Source organism: Neofelis nebulosa, chromosome 10 (genome assembly GCF_028018385.1).
Source record: "Neofelis nebulosa isolate mNeoNeb1 chromosome 10, mNeoNeb1.pri, whole genome shotgun sequence".
Lineage (NCBI taxonomy): Eukaryota > Metazoa > Chordata > Mammalia > Carnivora > Felidae > Neofelis > Neofelis nebulosa.
In genome coordinates this window covers 99,247,047-99,256,153 of record NC_080791.1, presented here as the reverse complement: position 1 = coordinate 99,256,153, position 9,107 = coordinate 99,247,047, and the positions used below count along the sequence as shown (strand labels likewise).

Below are 9,107 nucleotides of genomic sequence, written 5' to 3'. Positions count from 1 at the left end.
GTCAAGGCAAGGTGCAGACAGAAAGCGATAGGACCTGGGGCAACATGCCTTTATTAGGGTCTGTGGGAGGAGTGCTTTGGGGTCCCCAGGCTAAGGCCAGATTGGTCAATTCAAACCAAACAAGTGAGGCTTTAGTGAGTTCCATGGGGGTCTTGTTTAAGGGGCGCACCAGGGGAAGGCCCTGGGAGGTAGGGGAGACTGCTGATCACAAGGGTTGTTAGGGAAGTCACATCAGGAACTCAATTGCTTGTGGCTCTTCCAGCTGTTATCCAGAGCATTGGATTGCACAAGGGGACTAGTGTCAGTTTAAGGTCCCTGCAGGCCAAACAAATTGGATGCTGAGGCAGCAATACCATGGAGCAGCTTAGCTAAATTCTGTACACTCTTCCTTCAACTTGATCTGAAACAGTGCTTTCACATATCTGTTATTCACACACTTTATAGCTGAATTCAAGCTAGTAATAAAATAATTACAAAGTACAGGAAAAACACAAGGACGAAGTAGGAAGCAAATTAGCCATGAAGCCAGTAATATAGGGTGTATATTAGATTTCTATGGTTGCTGTAATAAAGTAGCACAAACTTAGTGGCTTGAAACAACTGAAATTTATTTTCTTAACAGATCTGGAGGCCATTAGTCCACCATGTGTCTTACAGGGCTAACATCAGCGTGTCTGCAGGGCTGGTTCCTTCTTCTCTAGGGGAGACTGTTTCCTTGGCTTTTCAGTCTTCTAGAGGCTGTCCTTATTCCTTGGCTTGTGGCCCTTTCCTCCCACTGGTTTTGGCTTTCACACTACTTTTTTCCTCTCCTGTCATCAAACCTTGTCTGCCACTTACAAGTGATTATATTATCCAGGATAATCTCCCCCAACTCAAGATCCTTAACTTAATCCTATCTGCAAAGTTCTTCTTGCCAAATAAAATGACATTCACAGGCTCCAGGCATTAGGACCTGGGTATCTTTGGGTGCCATTATTGAGTTTACCACAGCATGAGAAAGGGTCATGTAAATAAGTAAGAAATAAAAGAGAGGATCCTCACTAATTCTTTGAAAATAAGTTAGAAGGTATCATATCATTCTTCCTCAGAAAGGGTATCTCTCATCACCATAAACACTTAGACTGAGAGAGTAAACCGGGATGGAGGTACTCAGACCTCATATTGCTTCCGGGATCTACCACTTATTTAATGTTGGGCAAATTACTTATCTGCTATGCTTCAACTCCCTAGTCTTTAAACCAGAGATGGTAATATTTTCTCAAACGGTGGCTGAGAAGATTCAATACTATAATGCATGAAAAGATTTAACACAGTTCCTGACACATTTAAATAATGCCTGTTATAATTATTTTATTATTCATGGAATAGGACGTGCAACCCTCCTGATGCTGATCAGTACACAGTACTTCCAGGGGCCGCTAGTGACCCCTTCTATGTGCATTCTACAGCATTCTATGTAAGATAATAAGTAAAAAGCTTACTCAAATGTCAATTTTTTTCCCCCAGTTTTAAGCACAGTGGATAGGAGTATCTCTAAACTGCATCGCAAACTTCCTTGTCTTACTAAAAAATAATAGTAAACATAGTTACCCTTTGCTTATTAATTCTGACTCAACATTATAAATATGGCTTATTGTCCTGGAACATAATAGAAAGATATCCTCAAGGAGAAAAAAGATTCATAAAATCATTTGTTTGACTGCTACATGGTAACTGACCTCAAATACCATTTTTATTTATTTTTTATTTTTTTATTTTTTTAGTATGAAATTTATTGTCAAATCGGTTTCCATATAACACCCAGTGCTTGCACTGTGCAAACACCCAACACTGTGCTTCTGTGGATCAAATACCGTTTTTAATTTGGACTTTCTCTTCACCGCTTGGGTCTCTAGTGACTCTCTTTTCTGATAACACTTATCACAACTGTCAGTGTGTGGCTGTGATAATGTGATTTATAAAATATATATATTTGGTCATTGGGATGACCACAATATATATCTCGTATGTATTTGGTCTTCATGCACAGTTCCTGGTTCACAGCTCCCAAAACACTTGGAATTTCCTAAGTGTTCAGAGTGATCAAGGTGTCTTTTGTTATGTGAATGAGTGACTTTTGAAAGCACCTAAGGATGTGGCTGCCAGAACCAACCTTGGGATTAGAGGGTTGGAACTTTCAGCCCCATCCCCCTACTGCCAGGGAGGAGAGATGGGCTGGAGATTGAGCTCCACCTCCAGAAGCCAATGATTTGATCAACCACACCTATGTAATAAAGCCTTCATAAAAACACAAAAGGATGGGGTTCTGAGAGCTTCTGGGTTGGGGAATATGGGGAGCTTCGGGGAGAGCGGTGCAACTGGAGAGTGCAGGCAAGCCCAGCGCCCTTTCCCCATACCTTGCCTTATGCGTCTCTTTTATCTGCTTCTGAGTTAAATCCTTTCAGAATAAACTGGTAATCCAGTAAGTAGAATGTTTCTCTGAGTTCTGTGAGCTGCCCTAGCAAGTTACTCTCAAACCTGAGGAGGAAGTACTGGGAACCTCTGATATATATAGTTAATTGGTCAAAAGTACAGGTTAACAGCCTGGGCTTGTGACTGGCATCTGAAGTAAGGAGGTGAGGGGCAGTCTTGTAGGCCAGAACCCTTACTCTGTGGAATCTGATGCTATTTCCAGGTTGATAGTGTCAGAATTTAGGTGAATTAAGATGAATTCTTGGACACCTTGCTGGTGTTGTGTGGGAAGCCCCCACCCTCCATGTCTGAAATCGGTTCTAGGAACTTAATTGAGTGGCTAAGGCTAGCAACACTTTAGACTACTCTCACTACTTTTTATCTGCAGTTGATGACCTATCAGTATTTGAAGATTATGCATTTATAAGAGGTTCCCTGGGAAACGCTTAAGAGACTTCCTGCCCTGCCTACTAAGACACATGTAAACCCTGTAAACACTAGCTCTTCAGGGTCCATTTTTACTTACTTTCAAATTAGTGACTATATTTTGAACACCTTAGTAGTTTGACCGCTATGTTGTTAAGATATTAAAGAGTTCAACCACGTCAGACACTAGCCTGGGGATCTGTCTAATGTTTAATGCAAATCAAAAGACTAGAAAATTAATCGGCTTAAGGTGTGAAAATATCTTCACTTTAATGATCGTATCTTATCAAAATGACCCAGTAATTGCTCTGTCTACCTGAAGTTACAGAGTTCTCACGTTTTTGTTCACAGTGAACATCAGACAATCCTTAAGGCTACTGACGGACATTCTGTACCCATATAGATACAAATGTATACGTAAACAGAGGAAATCTAGATTACCCAGTGATTTAGCCATATTAATTCTGGCTTCTACATTTTTACTGTCAACACTAATGCCCCTGCTTAATTGAGCCCTTTGTTGATAAAATACTTTTTTTGTTTGTTGGTTTATTTCTCCCCCAAATTGCTTCTTGCCCTCAGGGAAGGTGTGTGAACTAACAAGTCTTATCTTTGCTGTAGACTGGGGCCTCTCTGTCAGTCTTAGCTGTGGCCCATTTTTTGTTTTTTTTTATGTTTATTTATTTTTGACACACACACACACACACACACACACACACACACACACAGAGTGTGAGTGGGGGAGGGGCAGAGAGCAAGAGGGAGACACAGAATCTGAAGTAGGCTCCAGGCTCTGAGCTGTCAGCACTGAGCCCGATGTGGGGCTCAAACTCACGAACTGTGAGATCATGAGCATAGCGGAAATTGGACGCTTAACCAACTGAGCTACCCAGGCGCCCCAGCTGTGGCCCATTTTTAAGTGGAAAGGAGACCAGAACCCTCAGACAGACAAGTTGGTATAGTACACAATTAAAATTCAATGAATTCTCAGATGAGCCATACCTATATTTAAGTATAAGTATAAAATTCTTAATAAAACTAACAAAATCAATTTTGGGGTGAACTGTCATTCAAATTATTCATGTCACTGGTATTTGCAGGATGACAAGACATTTTAGGTACACCTATTAAGTGTTACTAAAATGTATTTTTATCAGTACTGTTCTTCACGCAACATAGTCCATTCATGTTAGCTTATAAAACAGATGTAATGAATATAGTGATACATGGTGCTTCTTTCTCTGTATTTGCCAGGAATCTGAAGAATCATGAGATTTTCTTGTCCTGCCCACAATGGCTTTAAAGAGCACATGTATTAGGTGTATACCAATAATAGTATAATAATAGGTGCCATATATGGGGTACCTACTAAGAGTTAAGCACTATATAGAGTGCTTTTTATATTGTGGTGGTTTTCAGATACATCTACAAAATCTTTTGAAGGTGGATCCCAATTCTTTTCCCCTTGAGTATGGGCTAAACTTACTGATTCATTTCTAATGAATAGAATAGAATGAAAGTGACAGTGTGTGACTTCAGAGACTAGTTCATAAAAGGCACTGTGGCATCCTGCTTGCTCTCTCTGAGATCACTTTTTCTGGGGAAGTCACTGCCATAATCATGAGGAATATGTGAACTGCTGAGGCCTCCTGCCAACAGTGATATAAGTGAGCAAGCCTTCAGACGGCTGCAGCCCCAACCTAAATCTTGATCTCAGTCTTACGAGGGAGAACCATCCAAGCAAGTTGATTCTGCATTCCTGATGCTTAGAAACTGTGTGAAATAATAAATGTTTATTGTTTTAAGCCTCTAAGGTTTGGGGTAAATATATCACATAGCAATAGATAACTAATACATACACACACACACACACACACACACACACACACACATTTTATTCTCACAACTACCAGGAGATGAGTGGTATTATGAGGAAACAAAGGCTCAGGTGGTTACTTAACTTACTCAAGGCCACACAGCTAGTGGTTGCAGACCCATGATACTACGTCCATATTTGCTCCACTATATTATACTATTTCTTTTCAGATCCTGTTTCTTTTAGGCAGCTTCTTAGCTATCCCTCCCAACTCTGATTAGCTTGCCATCAATGCTCTCATTCAAATAATGGATTAAGAAAGAAAAAGAATGGCTAAGGACAGAGCCAAGAATTCTACTTCTGGAGATGTCCCTTTAGCATGATCTGAACCCATTAATTAGCACATTTTTGGTATGATTTTCAACCACTTATTTATTACCCATCCTCTATTCCTTCTGCTTATTCATAAGGATATCATGGAGAGAGTGCCAAGGTCCTGCTAAGATTCAACTAAACTAAACAAATATAATGAATATAGCCATGCTAAGTATAGTTTTCTCCGGATTTACCAGTCTTGTAATCCCTTCACAAAGGGAAGAAGTTTGCACTGGCTGTGTCATTCCCTCCTCCTTCAATGTTACTGCCATTAACATCATGTACCATCGCTCCTGTCACTTCACAGTTATCACTGATTTTGAGAAATAAATAACCATTTTAGACATATTATTTGATTTAAACCTCAGGACTACCCTATGAAATAGGTTGTTCTCTTATTATTTCTATTTCACCAATTGGGAAATGTGGCTTATAGAGATTCAGTAACTTGCCCAATGTCATTTTACTAAGAGGTGAAAGAGCTGGGGTTGAAACCAGGTCTTCTTACCCACCAAGCATGGGCTCTCTTGCTTTCCTTTTCCCTCTTCTCTTCTCCCCTCCGTCCCCACATCCTCCCCCCTAACTTCTTCTTCAATAAACTCTGATAGACTTACAGTTAACACAACTTCCTTTTCTGAATAGGTATAGATATTGATTCTTTTTAATAAATAGTTGAAGAATATCACCCAAGATAGATGTCAAGGTCACCAGGCTTCAGTCTGCTGAAATGACCTTCTGAATATTGGGTCCCTGCCTCTACATTTGGAACTTCTCTCCCCTTCCCTCCCCATGATGGGCACAATTTCCTCTTTCTTTCTTTCTTTCTTTCTTTCTTTCTTTCTTTCTTTCTTTCTTTCAAGTTTACTTATTTTGAGAGAGAGAGAAAGCATGAGGGAGGGAGGGGCAGAGAGAAAGGGAGAGAGAATCCCAAGCAGGCTCCATCCTGTCAGCACAGAGCCCGACACAGGGCTTGCTCCCATTAACCATGAGATCATGACCTGAGCCAAAATTAAGAGTCAGATGTTCAACTGACTGAGCCACCCAGGTACCCTCACAATTTCCACTTTCTAAACACTGCCGGCAGTGGTTCAGTCAGCTTATCTACTAGGCCTCGGTACCTTGGAATATAAACTAGATCCAGAAACTTAAGTTCATTTAAAGCAGTTAGGTGATCTCTTATAATCTCAGTTATGTTTGATTTTATTCCCTGGAACTACTGTTCATTTTATCTTTTCCAGTCCAAAGAGCACCCTCTTTAACTGAGAAGAATAAATGAAAATAGGAGGTGAATTTTCTTTTCTTTTCTTTCATTTATTAATACAATACCATCCATCTAGGGTTCATTGTTCTTTTTGCTGCAATGTAATTTTTTTAATAAGGAAGACTTTTATATATGCACCCCTATGTTTATTGCAGCATTATTTATAATAGCCAAGATGTGCCAACTCGTGTCTATCAATAAATGCATGGATAAAGAAGATGTGATATATATGTGTGTGTGTGCATATATGTGTACCAAATATATATACATATATACATATATATATATATATATATATATATATATATATGATGGAATATTATATAACCATAAAAAAGGATGGGGTCTTGACTTTTGTGACAACATAGATGGACCTAGAGGGCATTATGTTAAGTGAAGTAAGTCAGACTGAGAAAGACAAATACCATGTAATTTCACTCATATGTATAATCTAAAAAAAAAATTAATACACAAACAAAAGGCATAATCAGATCTATAAATACAGAAAATAAATTGATGGCTGCCAGAGGGGAGGAAGGTATGGATATGGGAAAAATGGGTGAAGGGGAGTAGGAATTATAGGCTTCCAGTTATGGAATGAATACATCATAGGAATAAAAGGTACATCATAAAATATAATCACTTATATTATAATACTTGTATGGTGACAGATGGTAACTACTTGTGGTGTGCACAGCAAAACGTACAGAGATGTTGAGTTACTCTGTTGTACACCTGAAACTAATGTAACATTGTGCATCCATTATGCTCAAATAAAAAATTAAAATAAAAAAATTAAAAGGAAAACTTTTTATATTGTCTTCAGTATTTTGCCACAATTCTCAGTTTTCCTAGTCTCTTACTTTCCCTTTAATTTAATGCAATTCAGTAAGTATTCATTTATATATACCGTGAACCAGGCACTTGGCTAGATGCTAGGAACATAGAGTAAGCAAGATAGATAAATGCTTTCCTGGAACTTATGGTCTAATAAGAAAGGCAGAATTTTTTTAATGTTTTATTTATTTTTGAGAGAGAGAGCAAGCACAAGCTGGGGAGGGACAGAGAAAGGGGGACAGAGGATCCAAAGTGGGGTCTTTGCTGACAGCAGAGAGCCTGATGCAGAACTCAAACTCACGAACTGCGAGATCATGACGTGAGCCAAAGTCAGATGCTTAACTGACTTAGCCACCCAGGTGCCCCAAGAAAAGTAGAATTTAAGCAAATAATTATATGTATGAGAAATGTTAGGAAAAGAGCTTACAAGAAGCAGATTGAACCTAACTTAAAAGTTCAAGTCTTCTTAGAAAAAGAGACACTTAAAAAAAATTACCAATCTTATATAAACCCTTTCAGAAAAGATAGGAGGAAATACTTCCAAACGCATTTTATGAGTTTAATCACAATGTTTTTATGATTAATGATTTAATGTCAGAATAATCCTGACACTCAGAACAGACAAGGATATTACAAGAAAAGAAAACCGTAGCCTAAAATACCTCATTGGATAGATGCGAAAGTAATTAATAAAATGTTAAAGAAATCCAATGATATATGAAAATGATAATAAATCACGACTAAGGTGGATTTATCCACATGAACATCAGAAAGGGGAAAAATCATATGTCACTCAATACATTCAGAAAAATAAAAGATTGAATACCCATTCATAATAAAAATTCTCACCAAACTAACAATAAAAGTAAATTTCCTCAACCTACTAAAGGGCATCCATGAAAAACCTCATATTTAATTCTAAAGACTGAAAACTTTCTGGCCAAATCAATGTTATCTGCTCTTACCACTTCTATTTAATATTGTAATGAGATCCTACACTGTGCAATAAAGAAAGAAAAAAGAAAGACCCTTACCAAGATGGTAAAGGAAGAAGCAAAACTGCCTCTATTTGCATGTGACATGATTTTGCTGCAGAAAATTCTAAGAAATCTACAAAGAAACTATGAGAACTAATAAGTGAATTTACCAAAGTCACAGGATATATGTACAAAAGGCAATTATATATATGTAATTTTTTTTTTTTTTTTAAGTAGGCTTCATGTTCAGCACAGAGCCCAGTGCGGGGCTTGAACTCATGACCCTGAGCTCAAGACCTTGGCTGAGATCAAGAGTCAGATGCTTAACTGACTGAGCCACCCAGGTGCCCCTATATTTCTATATTCTTAAAATGGAAAACTGGTAAAGAAAATAACTTTAAAAAATAATACTGTTGGGGCATCTGGGTGGCTCAGTCGATTAAGCGTCCGACTCTTGATTTCAGCTCAGGTCATGATCTCACAGTTTGTGAGTTCAAGCTCTGCATCAGGCTCTGTACTGACAGTGTGAAATCTGCTTGGGATTCTCTCTCTCCCTCTCTCTCTGCCCCTCCTGTCACTGGTGCTCTCTTGCTTTCTCAAAATAAATAAATAAACTCAAAAAAATACTATTTATAATGGGAGAACAAAACAAAATATTTAGGAATAACTTTAATAAAATGTGTAAGATCTGTATATTAAATGCTGTAATGCATTGCTGAAAGAAATGTAAGATCTAAGGGAAAATGTACTATGTCCATGGATTGGAAGATTCAATACTGTGAAGTTGACAATTCACCCCGAATTGATCTACACAGTCTTCAAATCTCAATCAAATTCTTGTCAGGCTTTATTTACTTTTCTTTTTTTTTTTTTGTAGAAATTGACAAGTTTATTCTAAAAGTTATATAGAAATGCAAGGGACCTCTAATGACCAAAATAATCTAGAAAAAGGCAAAGTTGAGCT

At 38.1% G+C, this 9,107-nt stretch overlaps 1 protein-coding gene across 4 annotated transcripts in view; it reads right to left on the bottom strand.

Annotated features, from left to right (window-relative positions):
• Positions 1–9,107, bottom strand: part of CSTPP1 (centriolar satellite-associated tubulin polyglutamylase complex regulator 1) — a 198,673-nt gene that overhangs the window by 68,330 nt on the left and 121,236 nt on the right. The window lies entirely within an intron of this gene.